Here is a 17731-nt window from a genome sequence, read left to right as displayed (position 1 = left end):
AGATGTCATTGGACACCCACCAGAATAGAACAGCAAAATGAAAGGACTTACAATAAACTGGAACTCTCAAATGCTTTTTGGGGGGACGCAAAATGGTGTTAGTCCTTTGTAAAACAATTCAAGAGTTTTTGGTCCAGTTAGATATAAATTTACCATATGACCCAGCAATTCAACTCCTATATATTTACTTAAGAGAAATGTATAAGCTTCTACAAAGACTTCAAATGGAACGTTCATAGTAGCTTTCTTCGTAATATTCAAAAGCAAGAAAAATAATGTCCATCTGGAGGTCAATAAATAAAAATTTATCTTGTTAGACAGTCGTCAGCAACATCAGGAGCAAATTGTTAATTAACACAACATGAATGCATTTAAAGCTCATGCTGAGCTTTTTCCATGACTTAGCAATTGTGAATTGGGCTGCAAGAAACATTCTGGTACAAATATCTTTGTTACAATGTGATTTTTAGTCTTCTGGGTATATACCTAGTAGAGGAATTATAGGATTGAAGGGCAGATCTATTTTTAGATCTCTAAGTGTTCTCCAAACATCTTTCCAAAAGGAATGTATTAATTTGCATTGATCCATGAATGGATCAATAAAGTGGTATATGTACACCATGGAATATTATGCAGCCTTAAAGAAAGATGGAGACTTTACCTCTTTCATGTTTACATGGATGGAGCTGGAACATATTCTTCTTAGTAAAGTATCTCAAGAATGGAAGAAAAAGTATCCAATGTACTCAGCCCTACTATGAAACTAAATTATGGCTTTCATAGGAAAGCTATAACCCAATTATAACCTAAGAATATGGGGAAGGGGGAGAGGGAAGGGAGGCAGGGGGGAGGTTGGGCAGAGGGAGGGTAATTTGTGGGATTACACCTGCCGTGCATCTTACAAGGGTATATGTGAAACTTAGTGAATGCAGAATATGATTGTCTTAACACAATAACTAAGAAAATGCCAGGAAGGCTATGTTAACCAGTGTGATGAATGTGTCGAACTGTTTATAAAACCAGTGCATGGTGCCCCATGATCACATTAATGTACACAGCTATGATCTAATATTAATAAAACTCATGCTGAATAAACGCAGCCATACAGTGAGCTCTGGAAATGCAAAGTCATCAATGAGTGACAAAGTAGGTCCCCGAGGATCCCTGGAATCCTGGAGTTCAGGGGGCAGGACAACATGACATGGGTGAGGGGCACTTCCAAGGCGCAGGAGAGGGTGTTCTTAGGGTGCTGAAAATCTGGAATGGATTGTGGGGTGGTTACGTGTTTACCTTGTCACAGCTCATTGAACTGCACTTAAAGTGGGTCTGTTTATTGCATATAAAGCACGCCTCAATGAAATTTCCTTTTAAAACAGAGAGAGAGAAAGATGAGGTGGGAAACATAAAACTGTAATGATTCCGAACACATACATTTTCCTAAAGATGGATGAACAGAACTTCCTCTAGCCTTTCAAAAACTCTCAGAGCTGGGATTCGGAGGCCCCGAGGCCTGGGGTCTATAAACTCACCTCTGTCTGTTACCCTATGTAGAGCTCAGTTAGCAAAAGTCAGGTGATGGGCGGCGCCTGTGGCTCAAGGAGTAGGGCGCTGATCCCATATGCCAGAGGTGGCGGGTTCAAACCCAGCCCTGGCCAAAAACCACACACACACAAAAAAGGTGACATTTCTGTCTATCTCAGGGCCAGGTAAACGTCTTTTTTAGTCTCTCCTTTCAGATGCAAAAGATACAGACATAGAATTAAGTATAAAAATACTGATTCTGACTTCATATCTAATTTTTTCAGCCCAGCTTTACCAGTTTAAAAAATAAATAAATAAGGTGTGTGCTTAACTGAAGCCAGAGTCTGGTCAAGCTGTTTAAAAGCCAACAGGAGTCACAGGGAATAATAGCTAATTTTATGCCAACTTTGCTGTGCAATTGGGTACTCAGAAATTTGGTTAAACATTATTCTGTTGTCTATGAGGGTGTTTTTGGATGAGATTAGCATTCGAATCCATAGACTAAGTAAAGCTGATTGCCCCCCACAGTGTTTAAGAGGTCAAGTAGGGAGAATGTGTTCCCTCTATCTGATTGTTTTGAGCTGGGATATTGGTTTTCTTCCTGTCTTCAGGCACAGACCAGAACAGGAACTTACACCATGACTTCCCCTGGACCTCCAGCTGTGGACTATATATCTTAGTATTTCTCAGTTGCCATGAGTAAACCAGAGCCTTATAATACACACACACTTCTTTCTATAGGTATAGACACAAATATCATACACATAATGCATAATACAAATAACACGTACATTTGGAAACTGGTGGTTGTGCTAAAGGGCTCTGAGGCCACTGCCAACATGAATTTTTCATGTTCTAGATTTAATGTTCTTTAGAATAAACACTAAAAAAAATAGAACCTTGAATAATATGGGCAAAAAGTAATTTGAAGTCCTAAAACCAACAGAAAGCACTGCCTTCAATAGTTTATAAGTTGAACCTGTTCTGTCCCAGGGGAATTAGCCATATAGTAGGGTAATTTCCATTTCAGGAATGTAAGTATTTCAGGCAGTGAAGAGCTGCCCCAATCAAAGTGCCATCATGGTAAGAACTGCAGAGCGGCCGTATCAGGCCCTTTGGTGCTGTGGGGTAAACTGGCCCGGGTCTTCTGTTTTCTGCTACCCCCCACCCCACCCACCCTGCTTCACACTGGCTCTGTGAGGTACAAGTCTCCTTCTGAATAATCCTGTGTCTCACTGCCATTCTTCCTTGATGGAAGTCCTTAATGCACTCCAGAGAGGAAGCGAGACCCAAAACAAAAACCATGGCGACCTGGTCCAACTGAGCGAATGGACATGAGGTGGGGAGTGCACATATATTTAGCTCAAAAGGTGTGACGTGAATGAGGAGCCTCATCCCGTACAGTCGGTTCTCGACACACGTTAACATACCACCGAGATAAGCACATCACTCCAATTTGGACGTATTTACAGTTTTTTCCAACAATCCTGGATAATGTATCTTTTACAATAATTAGATCAAGCATGAATTTTCCTAAGAATTAAAACCAGCTCCCCTGTGCCCTGTGCAGCACCTGGGGGCCGTGGCCTTCCCAGGGACAGCCGGGCAGCTGCAGAGACTGTGGGTGCCGAGACAGGGGCCCTGAAGGACCCCGTTAGGCTTTACATCTCCTCTGTTAACAGTCATGGAAGTGGAAAATAGCTCCTTCTAAAGTCCCTTCCTGGTGGCCAAGGTGACTGTTTTTATTGGTAAATTCAGAAACAGTAATAAAATAAGAAGATCTGAAAATCCTCAAAGAGAACCAGAGTGAACAGTCTCCTCGTTCAAACCACTGTTTGCAAATATTTATTTTTCATCTCTAAACCTCAGAGTATGTTTGATTTGAAGCACTAAAACAGCAATGGCCTGGACCCACAGAAAATTTTTATGCTGAATAAACCCCCTCATAAGCTAAAGCTTCAATGTTTTGTGTGGACGTCCTCACAAGCACTTCCCTGTGAAACAGCTGGAATTCTGGTTTTCAATTGACACGTCACTTCAGAAAACTTCTGAGGAATTTAGGCCTTACTTTTTTGTAACAAAAATTTCCAAATATTTCCTTATTACAAATACAATTAGGCCTTTTCACTTACTATCAAATTCTTAGGTTAAATTTGGAAGAGGTCTTAGAGATCACCTCCTCCCACTTTCCTAGTCTAAGAGCTTCTTATTTGCTAGCTCTTTTTGTAGGAAGAGCTTTGGATAATGTTTTACTAGCGTATCTAGCTTGACCGAATGAAGGGAACACTCTCCTGTGAATGAGACACCCCACAGATCTCAGAGTGTGGCCATGGAAGGGATCACAGTCTCAGACTGAACTCCATAAATCCCCCATCCACATCCCAGCTTTCCCCTCCTTACTAGACAGAGCCACAGTCTTATGGCCCTGGAGTATCTTGACTCAACTTGTTATCCCCCAGATCTTCACTGCAAAGCCATTTGTTTTCCTTTCTTGTTTTTTTAAATTTATGTACTTTTATTATATGTAATAATTGTGCACACTTACAGGATACGCGTACACATATTACCTTATTATCTGCGGGCAACAGGTAAAGATGAAATCAAGGAATTCAGGATGCCTATCACCTCACACGTTTATCATGTCTCTGTGTTGGGAACATTTCAGATCGTCTCTTCTAGCTATTTTAAAATACGAGATGTGTTGTTAACTGCAGTCACTCTACTGTGTTATTAAACAATACATCTTATTCCTACTACAGAACTGCATGTTTGGATCCATCCACCATTCTGCCTTTGTCCCCACCCCAACACACACATGCCCTTCCTAGGCTCTGGCAACTGGCATCCTACTGTCCACCTGCGCGAGATGGATTTTTGCAGTTCCCACATGTGAGTGAGAACACAGCCTATCTGTCTGTCTGCACCTGGCTTATTTCACAAACACAGCAACCTCTGGTTTCATCTCTGTGGCTGCAAACGGCACCTGGCATCTTAGTATCTGGCTCATAACAGATATCTAATAGGTATTTAATAAGTGAGAGGACAAACTAAGATGTTCAGGAAAAACTAAGAGTAGATGGCCATCTTTAATTGCTGTAGAATTTTCCTAGGAATTTTTTTAATTTTTATCTTTCTTTCTGTAGTTTTCCAGATTTTCTACAAGAAGATATATGCACACATTGGTAACAATTTTCAGAGTTGACCAAGTATAGGAAAAAATTAATAAAAATATCTCCATAAAATGTCGTTTGATTCCTAAAAGGGTCAGAATTTAAGTGAATTCCAGTACTTGGAAAACAATTCTTATATAGCAGTGAATGTAAATTATTTATTTGCTACTAAATGATTAAGTCCATTAGTGGGCTCAAGCAATTGTCACACCAGGGTTATGCACTGCCCTTTTTGGCTCCTAGGAAGAAGAGAATTATTCTCCAGTGTTTTATTCTTATATAAAGTGACAGTTGTCTCAAGATAAAATGATGTAAAATCAGATGGAGAACTATTCAATTTTTTCATCATTTAAAAATGCAGACTGTGATTGTAAATGGTCCAGAAAAGATTAACATACGATGCTTATTAGAGAAATAAATGTAAGTATGTAGATTAAGAAACGAGAGGTATGAGTCTCTAAGGAAGAAAAGCATATTGGGTATCACTGAGAATTTCATGGTCATGTTCTGGGGTAGGCAGGATTATTTTGAGGAAAGCATTGACTGATCTTTTACATATTAAAAGTTAGGTAAGAGAAAGAGAGTATCAACTACAGAGAATTTGTTCAGACACAAAGAGGACTTTTTCCCTTTTATCTACCATTCTTTGCATTTACTTTTCAGGTAGTTTGAGGAAGAATTCCTCCATGTAGGATGCTGGGAAAGCCCTGGTGCCCAGTCCTTGAACTCATTTGAAGTTTAATTGTTTACTGCTAAATCACACAAACTAAAACCCTGCTGATGCTGTGTCAAGAAAATAACACAGGGAACACTTCCAGCTCCAACATTCTAATCTGTCCTGCTTGTGTGTGAGGAGGAAAAACACTTACAAGAATCCAGGAGAAATTACAAGGAAATCCACACCCAGACCCTCCCCACCTGCTTCCCGTAAGCCCCTCCAGGACCCCTGTCCATTTCTCCTCACTGTCCAGCTCTCCCAGGAAACTTCTGAGCATTTGAATGCTCCCTCAACTGTGAAAAAGATCAAGAAAATCTGCTTTCAATATTGATTTGGCAAATCACATACCAAGAAAAGTAGAGAGGGTCAATCTGAAAATTCATCACAGATTTTTGGGTGATGGTGAAAGCAATGGCACACTTGCTTAGTTGAGTCAGACACAGCACGAATGTTGGACTTTTACACCCACAGTGACAAAGAACCCAGAGAAACATATAAGGAAAAAATGCCCAGTTTTGGGTCTTTTTGAAAAAACATACAATCTACTATTGTCAGAGCAAACACTGATGATTTATTTTAAGCTGAATTTCCCTCACTCAGCAAAAGGCCATAAATTTAATGTTTAGGTAAACACACTACACTGAGCCAATTACTTTCGAATCGATCCATAAGATGTTTGAATCATCATTATTGCTGTTCATATCTCTTCCAGTTATCCGGGAGAAAATGTAAGACACAAGGAATGGCGAAAGTTCTTTAACCAAGTCATCTTTTATGATAAGTTCTGCTCAGAAATCAATTAAGAGAAACTCACAACTATCAAGGGGGGTGGGAAGCATTTTTGTCAACTGGAAATGGAGTCCCCATCTATGCTGGATATAGGAGGAATATATTCTCTACCAGGAGAAGAACAAACTCAGATATTCTTTAGTTGTCACCACCTAACCCCACAGAGGCTTTCAACCCCCCTAAGAAGGATGTTCTCTCTGCACCCCCCTCCACGTTCAATCAGACTTATTTCTACTGGATCTGTAATAGCCAAGTCTTGCCTTACAATAGGGCATTACACTGATTTTCAATATCCCTACCTGCAGAATTTTTTTTTTTTTTTTTTTAAGCTGGGAGCCGGGTTTGAACCTGCCACCTCCAGTATATGGGGCTGGCACCCTACTTCCTTGAGCCACAGGCGCCGCCCAGAATTTCATTTTCCAATACTGGGCTATTCCCTTTTAGGATTGCTTGTTACTTCATCTTCACTGATTGCAGCTCTAACCAACACCCATTATCATTCTAAGTGTCTGAAGAAAGGTCAAGAAATGAATGTTCACATCTGATGTCACCAAATTATCAAAAGCCAACCTTGCAGCTTTAGATAAATGAAGTTATCTCTCACCTACGTATTACAATCAACAAAATACATCAACACAGGGGTGATCAGAAGATTGGTAAATATTTAATTTACTGGGGTAAATCAGGATAAATACTCTTTGAGCAAAACCTTGGCTCAAAAACATGTATTTTGGGATAGTTCCAGATTTGGGAGGAAATTAATGTATCAGAGATGATTTATGATGTCTTAGGTACAGATTTTCATGAGGAGAAATTCCAAAAGATTTTGTCCCCAATCAAGACTGATGTACTTTGGCATGAGTTCCCGCGGGCCCTCCCCAACAGACACAGAAAGGCAAACAGCTCTGTGACCTTTGTATTACTTCGTAGTTACCCAATGGGGTTTGAGCTGATTGTTCTCGACTCAAAGACCGTGAAAACCAAAGAGGAGATTAACCTCTTTTATAGATAAAGAACTGGAAGGCAGAAAGTCTCTATATTTATCAATGTCGCATAGTCGCATAGTCTTAGAGCTTTTTATAGAAGCTTTAATAGCAACAACCCTTCAAAAAAAAGAAGCATTAAATTTCTTACCTGACTAGGTCATTTTTTTTTTAAGGCTAAATTCCCACCACTGTAGCCAAAATGTGGTATTTGCAACAATAGCTTTTCCTCTGGTTAAAGACGTCAGTTGGTTCCCACTAGGCGTCTATATGTGTGTGAGCACTAATACCTGAACTTAAAAAAAAAAATACCTGAACTTGACCTTCACTTAACTCTTGCCACATTACGTCTTTACCTGTGGCATGATTCCTTCTTCTTTCTTTCAGCGTGCACGTTAGATGGGTAGCTGGCCCCAAGGCCGAGAGCCCTGAGCCTTGTGAGAGACATAGTCTGCTGTGGAACCAGTTATCTGAAGTAACCACACTATGGACAGGTCACAGGACTCCTAACATCTCACGTACCATGGAGTGAATGGTTAATGAAGTTCTCTGGTACACAAGAACTTAAACAATCAGATTTAGACCCAAGTTGGATGCTCACTAACTTAACAAATATGAGCAAGTCACACGTTGTTCTTCTGTTTCCTTCATTTTCGTAATTTTACAAAAGCCTGTGCATTCTGCGCGGGCTCCACAGACACCCAGCACATCTGGGCCCTTGTATCAACCTCTGCGGTAATTTAGAAAACCATGTTCCTAAAAGTATTTGGAAAGCGATTAAGCGCGATGTCAATGCATGTGGAATTTCTTCCCACAAGTCACTCTGCTGGGCACTAGGACAGCTGCAAGGATTTCACAACCGATTGAGGGAGATAACACGTGTGTTCAGGGTGACAGAAAAGAATTAGCGAGCATCAGACAATGCCAGAGTGAGTCACAAGACGTCAGTCCTCCCAAATGTAAATCAAAGCAGCATATTAGAATGTGCTTAGTGAGAGGTTTTCATGTTCATGTTCTCATCTTTGTGGCCTTGTATTTTATTTTTATTTATTTATTTTTAATTAAATCATAGCTGTGTACATTAATGTGATCATGGGACACCATCCATTAGTTTCATAGACCGTTTGACACATTTTCATCACACTGGTTCACATGGCCTTCCTGGCATTTTCTTAGTTATTGTGCTAAGACATTTACATTCCACATTTGACCTCGTCTTTTATATGTCAGTTGTCGCCACTCTTATATTATAATGGCTGAATTCATACTTTCGGACAGAGGGTAGGGAACTAGTATTTATGGCTAGTTTGGATTGGACCACTAGCTATCTCCTTCTAGCCAGGGGTCCAATTCAGCAGTGTCCCATCTTTGTCTGCACAGCAATGCTTATTTGTGCATTATAACAATATTTAATTGTATTTTGATTTATTGTTTCATGATAAGTGGTAAAGGAAAGAATGGAGAGAAAATCAAAAATTAAGACTTACTGGTCTCAAATTCAATTAAATTGAAAAATAGGCATTATCAGGTATACCCCAAATTTCAAATTATAACTTAGACACCTATATAATGAAGTGTCTTACAAAATTAAGATAATAAACCACATACTCAAGTTAAAGATTAGCATGTTTGGAAAATATTAATAAGACCATCACATACGAAAAAGTGAAATAGATATTCAGGTTTTACCTTTTAGGACAGGTTCAGCCCATTGGAAATGAAAACCTTTCAGCTTATTATTTGATATGTATTACTTTGATTTTCCAACATGTTCTCAAGAATGTACTGTGTATGAAAACAGGAGAAAACTGATAGAAAAGTGCTCAGGGGATTGGCAAAAGACAGACATTTCCAGGTAGGAGGATAAGGGCTGAATCGCAAAACAGAACTAGAATTTGAACTCAGGAAGATGGGTAGAATATTCTAGAGACAGAAATCTACTTGCTCAGAAGGCTTACAGTGGAAAAACAGGGGGTATTTGAGGAAAAGGCAATCCTGTTCCTGACAAGAGAAGGTGATGCCTTCCAGAGAGTAATAGCAAGTCTTAGCTGGGAAGACAGAAGTAGTTGCAAGCAAACGAGATTTCATGAACTCAACCTGCCTTTTAGCAGCCATTCTTCTTTATTCTGCCCCATAATGTGCTTTTTTTTTTTTTTTTTTTTTTTATTGTTGGGGATTCATTGAGGGTACAATAAGCCATTACACTGATTGCAATTGTTAGGTGAAGTCCCTCTTGCAATCATGTCCTGCCCCCATAAAGTGTGACACACACTAAGGCCCCACCCTCCTCCCTCCGTCCCTCTTTCTGCTTCCCCCCCCATAACCTTAATTGTCATTAATTGTCCTCATATCAAGATTGAGTACATAGGATTCATGCTTCTCCATAATGTGCTCTTTTATCCCACAGAAAAAGACGCTGATCAAATACAGGCTTGGATCTCCACTCCCAGTTTGGAGCCATAACCCATGATCTGATCAAGAGAAATTTAAAGAACGTAAGTCCCCAAAACTGGGACCAGCATTGAGTCACCTTCACTATCAATGCACGGACACTTACAATTTGCAAAATAAAAGCAAGATGTCAGTCTAATCTGGGGCTTCTTTTTTTTTTTTTTAAGAACATAGCCATTATTATTATTATTATTATTTGCTTTTTATTATTTTTATTTATTTATTTGTGATTTTTGGCTGGGGCTGGGTTTGAATCCACCACCTCTGGCATATGGCCCAGTCTTCTTCCACAGTCTGAGTGGATTTCTGAATCACACTCCTGTTATGGCCTGACTAGTGTCTCCGCCCACTGCCCAGGAGGACGGGGCTCAGCAGCTAAGATCCTGCCACAATGTTCCCACTTGTCCCAGGACCCACCCCCTTTCTCCACCCAAGGATTTCTGACACCACAGCCCTCAGATTCCCACAGCTTTTCTTCTGTGTATTGACCCCCAACCGCCCTGACTTTCTTGGTCATTGTGACCATTACCTGGTCCTGAGCGCCACTTTCTTCCTGTTGCTCTGGCCTCTTTCCTGGGAAATCAATGTTAACTGAGTCCAGTACCGGGTCCTCCTGCTCTCCCCGCTCCAATGAATGGGGTTGTTCTCAGTCACAAACTGACAGATGACACATTTCTTCCTCCGTTCTTCTAATGTTCTATAGTTTAGAAACTATAGCCATAACTTTGTACCCTTTTTCAAGGCCTTTTTATAAACTACTAACCTCCTGTTATTCGTAATTCAGGCATTAAAATACCTCTTACCTTTAAAAAACAGCTGGTCAGATATGCGGGCATATGATTCTTCCATAAAAGAATCAGAAGCTGGCTGGGCACGGTGGCTCACGCTTGTAATCCCAGCACTCCGGAAGGCCGAGATGGGTGTATTGCCTGAGCTCAGGAGTTTGAGATCAGCCTGAGCTGATCCTGTCTCTACTAAAAATAGAAAAAAAAAAAAAAAAACCCCGCATTTTGTGGCAGGTGCCTGTAGTCCCAGCTACTTGGGAGGCTGAGACAGGAGGATCCTGCCTCAAGCCCAGGAGTTTGAGGTTGCTGTGAGCTATGACACCACATGGCAACTCTACACAGGGTGACAGAGTGAGACTCTGTCTGAAAAAAGAAAAATAATAATAATTAAAAGTAAAAAGGAACCAGAAGCTTAGGCATTCCAATTACTGCCCCTATTGGCACGCGCTCTGCCAGTGACAGAGCAGTTGCCACACCTGTTTCTCTGGGACCAGACCTCAGAGCGCACCAGTGGATGGCGATTGGTCACATGTTTTACAAGTGAACACACAGCCCCGAGGGGGCTGGATCACTCGCTTAGCCGAATCCCTGAACCAGCCTCTCCTGAGGACTGACAGTAGGCCCACGAGAGAGAAAGGGGAGGCAAAATATGCTTCCTCCTTCTGCAGACACCAGAGCACAGTGGTGACAGCCCGGCTGAGGATCAGAATCAGCAGGGGACACTTGGAAAGCAGATGCCCAGGCTACATCCCCACCGTCTTCAGGTAAAGCGGAGGGCATTGTGACGAGAAGCCAGGGCTGGGACTCACTGCACTAAGGTCAAAGTGTGAGTAGGCAGGGATTTGTGTAACCAATATCCAAGACAGTTTAATAGGTACACCAGCCAGTAATGTCTGTGTTTTACAAAGATAAGACATGTGGGGATTAAGGAATTCTATTCTGTTACAATTAAGTTCAGAATTATCCAAACACGGTACAGTGAGTCATGAACAGTGCTGATGAGAACAAACACCTGGGTTCTCTTTAGCAGCACAAACTCCAGGACCCAAGCATGATCCCTCTGAACCAGATGAAAATAAATAAATAAATAAATAAATACAAAACAATAACAGGAAACTGAGTTTTACTAAGCACCCCAAGTCATTCCCACCATCAGAGAAGCCTGGAAAACACTGCTCTGGATGCTGAAGATGTCAGTGAACTTTGAACTGGCCTGTGCACACAGCAGCCACATTATGGCCCTGCCCATGGTGAGAGGCACACGTGGGTGTGACGTTCTCCCACCCCAGCACAGTCCCCCAGACTCCTTCCAGTTCTCTGCTGTTCCCAGGCCCCTCCCACATCAGGGCCTTTCCACCTGTGCCTGGCCAGTCCGGAAAACTCTTTTCCCAAGTCCTCAACTAATGAAATCCTCCCCACCCGCTGCTCTTTTCCCAGCACAGCCTTCCCAGCTCTGCCCACCTGGACCAACTTATCCATGGAAATCTCTTCACACTTTTCACTTTCCTTCCTGGTTGATTACTTACTGTTTGTGGTTCTTGTAATGGTGTTTTAGAATATGTCTTCGACAATAAATCATAAGCTCCCTGAGGGTAAGCCATGACTTCCATCCTAGCAACTGTATCCCCAGGGTCTTATCACAGCCTGGTCCATTGAGACTGTACAGGTACCTTATAAGACCGTATAGTGTGGAGTAAGCAACACATGGGCCCACGAATTAGTAAAAATGCTCAGTGTCAGCCTGTAAAGCGTGCACAGTAGTCGGAGGGATGGACATGTGCAGAGCTGGAAAGCCTTTTGGGGAGAAGCAAGAATTGTGCAGAGTCCCTAAGCAAGTGGCAAGGACAGTGACGTAGCAGAGAGGAGCGGAAACAGGCCAGGTGGGCAAGAGGCTCTGCAGATGCCCTGGAGATGCCTGAACAAGGAGCCAGCCAGCTCCAATCATGCAGAGAGAACAATTAGGCTGTGATGAAAGTGGAGGACAGTTAGCTAAAGAGTGACTCATGATCAGTTCTGATTTGACGTAAGCAGAAACTCAGAGATCCTGCAGGGTTCAGAGGAGAGGGATGATCACAACGGTGTCTGCAGGGATGACTCATGCTCTTTGTGTAGGGCTGAATGAAGGGACAGGACTCAAGACATGTGAAACCAGCTAAGTGGCTGAAGCCATCAGGTTGCAGTGCAATTAGGAATCAAAATATACGCTTCACTTTATTTGGGCATATCCTGCCTAGCGCTCTACAAGTTTGATGCACCTGGGTAGAAATATGATAATAGCTATAGACTAAAGCAGGGGTCCTCAAACGTTTTAAACAGGGGGCCAGTTCACTGTCCCTCAGACCATTGGAGAGCCAGACTATAGTTAAAAAAAAAAAACTATGAACAAATTCCTATGCACACTGCACATATCTTATTTTGAAGTAAAAATCAAAACAGAAACAAATACAATCGCACGGCTGCACGTGGCCCACGGGCCGCAGTTTGAGGACCCTGGATTAGAGGAAGGGCAGGTCCACAGAAGGGATCAGTACAATTTGGACTGAGTGTCACAGATGAAGAGGGAAAGAGTCAGTGACGATGACTGTTACTTACTGTTTGTGGTTCTCGTAATAGTGTTCTATTAGCAGGTGCAGATGAGGTTGACAAATCACAAAGGCAGTGGAATCTGAGAGCAGGAGAGGATGGGCCCGGTTCTCAGCATGACATTTCAAGAGGGTCGTCCTTTATTCCTCAGTGACCCGAAGACCCGGATCCCTGAAATTTGAAGACACACACATAGCTACAGGGGTGCTCAGGGGATAGAAGTGAACCCCACAGGGCATTTCCTAGAGTCCCCAAGCTCTCTAGATCAGTGGTTCGCAACCTTCCTAATGCCTCGGCCCTTTAATACAGTTCCTGTGGGTTGCGACCGGCAGGTTGAGAACCGCTGCTCTAGGGTATCCTGCTACTCTCTACACCCTTGACGACTCCTTTCATTTATCATTACGTTTTTGGTGATTGCTGAAATGCCCCCTTCCCATGTTTTCCTCTCTCTCCTGTAGAATATGCTTAGTTTCAATGTTTTTAATTCTTCTAATAACTTCATTGAATATCTCCCCCAGCCTGCTGAAGATACACTGGAATAACTCCCTAAAACAGTGCTTGTCCTCACACAATGCTGTGTTGGCCAGACCAGCGTGATGCTCTTACCCAACTCGCTGAGAACCATCTGCTCACTGGTCGCCCTCCAATCGTCTGCCTTTCCGTTTCATATTCATCCAGCAGCCAACGTGCTCTTCTGTCATTCAGAAATCTTTAAGGCGTTCCTTAAAACATCCAGGATAAAGAAAGTGTAGATCTGTCAGCACAAAACTCGGTGGAGCAGGCCCCGCCCTTCCCTGCCTCTCCTCCCCGCAGGCAGCTTGGGCTCTTCACTCGCCTCACCGGGCTGCTTTTCTTTTGATTTCCCTGACTGAGACATGTCCCTTTCTCTCTGCCTTTGTGACCGGTGTTGCCTCTTGCTCTGTCATCTTCATCAGCCCTTTGCTGCAGCCCTCCCCCTCCCCAGGAAGTCCTTCCAGCTTCTCTCCGTAGCTGCTTGGGCTCCCACTGCCCACTCCAGCCGTCTCCAGCACAGAGCCCTCATTTGTGTGCTTATCTTTTCTTCCATTCTAACTAAAATATTATCTTTTGAAGGAAGGATCATATCTGATATATCTCTATTTTTCTATGCCTAATACAGTGCCTGGTGCATTGTAGAACCTGATAAACTATCTGACAGAGGAAAGGAAAAAGGGAAAGAAGGAAGGGAGAGAGGGAGGGCAGAGAAAGACAAGATGCAGGGGATGGAGGCATGAAACGTGTTTGGAAGAAAGGGAGAGGCAGCTTCCCTCCAAAAGAATAAAGTTCTTCCAAAAGGCTGAGAAGAAAGGAGGGGAGAGTAAAAGCCAAGTCAGCTGGTATATCCAGAATTGAAGATTTAGTGAATTAAATGTTTGGCAGCCCTCAAGCAGCATGAGCTGTTCTTATAACTCCTCAGCATTTGGACAATGACGTGTGGAACCCCACATTGATGCCAGACAATGTGCTCGTGAAGGGACGTGGTACAAACATGCGCTGGTTTGGTTTCTGCCCCCAGGCCCTCACAGTTCACTCTGGGACACACTCAGACAAGCATGACCTCAATGCCTGGCCAGGACACAGCACAGCCTGGAGGGGACGGTGGGCAGACCTACCTGAGTCGGGTGACTCACAAAGGATGAGGAGAAATGTGCCTGGGACTGGACAGAATGGAGATCCCTTGGGAGAGAGGACCAAGGCAACTTTGGGAATAGCAGAGAGTTTTCAATGACTGGACTTGACCCAATACTCCCCCTGTGTTGTTGCCAGGAACTTGGCAATAGAGAGGTGTCAAGATGTCCTGGCATCTCTCCCCAGATGTTCTCAGACTTGTCTGCTCCGCCCCCTCCCCATCTGGGCAATGTCACCCACCACCCTGCTCTGTGTCTTCCCCACGTCATATCTGTCCGCTGGGTCGAACAATTCTGCTTTCCCTGTTCTTTCTTCCCCTCCCCCTTATCGGAGTGCCCAGGCAAAGAAAAGACCTTGCCTTTAATCACCCCCTGCCTTCAGAAGACAGCTCATAACCATCCACTCTCATTACAACACGACCAGGGTCTGTGGCAGTGATTTCACTCTTTTTTACCCCCTCCGACTATGCTCATAACGAGAGTCATTCTTATACATAAGTTCTCCTGTTACCTCGTTACATGATTCATCACAATTCATGACCAGTACTAAAAGATTCTTTTGGTTATTCTGGAAAGAAAAAGGCATGCCAATTTAACTGACAAAACACCCTGTCCAGATGCTGTTAATAGTAACCTAGGTGGGATGTTTGGAACGGGAGAGAGCGCTGTCACAGCACATCCTCAGAGCTGTTACACTTAGGACCCTGAGCCTCTCTCGGCCTCCCTGGACCTCGGGCAGACCACTCACCAGAAACAGCCTTTGGCTGCTCACATTTGAGGCTCTTTGTAAGCTGGAGACCCCTCTATGGGGTGTGAGTGGCCCCGGCTGAGCAGCTGACATACACAAGCCCTATGCTCTGGGCCCTTGCTCTCTCACTCCTTCCTGTCACTGAGGAGGAAACCTGTGGTTATTATTCCTATGTTTCATATGAGCTATCACAAGGGCAGATAGCCTAATCTTTTCACTCAAAATAACAAGCACCTCAGAAATAAGTGGGGCAGCTTACATGTGAGCATAGGCACATGGCGTGGAGGGTGCCATTTCCCCCATCTGTTTGCAGACCTTGGCGGTTATGCCCAGCAAACATCACTAACATGGCGTTGCACATGTTCCCCATGGCTGATGCAGCCTCAGGAGCATTGGAGGAGTGGGTGTGTGTGTGTGTGGGGGGCTCCAGGTTCCCCCACCACCAACTGACAGGAGCCATCCAGTCTCAACACAATTGTTTTCTAAAGTCAGAGCTTTGACCCTACCAACTCATTTATAATATAGACATAGGGAGTTCAAGAGAGCAAGTACGAACATTTATGAAAATATTGTAGGGACTTTTCAACCAAGAGTGAAACTATTCCAAATGGTCTTAGTCCTTTAGAAAAGTGCCCTTTCTAATGGTCCTATAGACTTACTCTGATCATATGTTTCATCTGTTTTTTTTTTTTTTTTTTTTTTCTTTTTGAGACAGAGTCTGACCCCATTTCCCAGGCTAGGGTGCCATGGCCTCAGCCTCGCTCACAGCAACCTCGAACTCCTGGGTTCAAGCGATCCTCCTGCCTCAGCCTCCCAAGAAGCTGGGACTAGAGGCCCCTGCCATGTCACCAGCTAGTTTTTCTATTTTTAGCGAGATGTTGTCTTGCTCTTGCTCAGGCTGGTCTTGAGCTCCTGATCTCAAGCAATCCTCCCAGAGTGCTAGGATTACAAGCAGGAGCCATGACACCTGGTCACATTTTTTATCTTGTCTCTCTCAGATTAATCAAACAATTATGAGCTGCTTTATGTCCAAACAAAGTTGCCAGTGGTTCCTCCTACCTTACAGTAGCACCGTCACTAAACAGTCTCTTCTAGTCAGAAACCAGTCATTCTGACATTAACTTTACACTGGAGAATACTTGCTTTAAAAATCCAGCTGCCCCATCACCTCTTGGCCATTTACTTTTATTACAGAAGATGTAGGCATCATCTTCCCCTTGAGAATTCCAGGTGCCTTTCTCTGGTAATGCCAGTTTACCGTACATGGGTCTGCAAGCTGAATGCTCACATGTGGAGATGCTTATTTAATTCCCCAAATAGCTTTAAGGTCAATGCTGTTAGTATCCTTATTGTACAGATGAGAAAATCAAAGCTTTTAATAGACACTGATTCATCCCCCAATTCCAATTCTAAGGTAGGTGTCAGGATTGGAACCTGGAAAGTGCCTTCCGTCCCTGCCTCCCTCTACTGCCCCATAACGTCCGCTGGGTTCTCACTGAGACACAGCCCAGCACACAGTGTGGCCGCACAAAATAACGGAGCCTGCCAGCCAGGACAGCAAGACGTGGGATATTAAATCATTCAGAGTCGTCTGAAGTCCTCGCCCCAGCATGACCTGCGGAAAGGTCACACTCTGTGGCCAAAGCCCCCCACGTCTGTCTCGGGGGCCCTTTCAGTTCTTTGGCAACCAAATTGCCTTCCAGGTCCAAGGAAGGCAGGCCGGACCCCATCTCTTCCTTTCCTGGATCTGATGTCCTCTTACAGATTTAGCTCATTGTGAACGTTCTCAACGGGCCCTGCAAGGTGCTCTTCCCGCTGGATTTGGGCAATCCAGATGCGCGCGGCCTTGGCGGGGACCGCAGCCCAGGGTCTGTTCTGCACGTGTCCTCGGAGCAGCCCCACTCAGCGGTGTCCCAGAGCGACACCTCCCGGTCCTGTCTGTGGCTCGTCACCCTGCCAGTTTACTCCATTCTACAACCTGGAAGAGCCTGGAAGAGGATAGCTTAACCTGATACCGTTGCGTTCTGATATCATGGTGAACCTGACCAACAGTTTTTATCATCGAACACTAATGTTATTTTATCCTTGATGATTTTTCAATAACAAACACTTAAAATAACTAAAAGAGTAGAATTAGGATGTTGCTAACACAAAAAAATGATAAATGATTATGGGATACCCACATAATTCACATTATATGCCTGTATCAAAATATCACATGTACTTTATAAAGATACACAACTATTATGTACCATGATAACTAAAAAGAAAAAAGGGAAAGAGAGATAAAATGAACATTTTTTAAAATTTTTATTAAATCATAGCTGCATACATTAA

Source organism: Nycticebus coucang, chromosome 9 (genome assembly GCF_027406575.1).
Source record: "Nycticebus coucang isolate mNycCou1 chromosome 9, mNycCou1.pri, whole genome shotgun sequence".
NCBI lineage: Eukaryota > Metazoa > Chordata > Mammalia > Primates > Lorisidae > Nycticebus > Nycticebus coucang.
Note: the sequence above shows the minus strand (reverse complement) of the source record.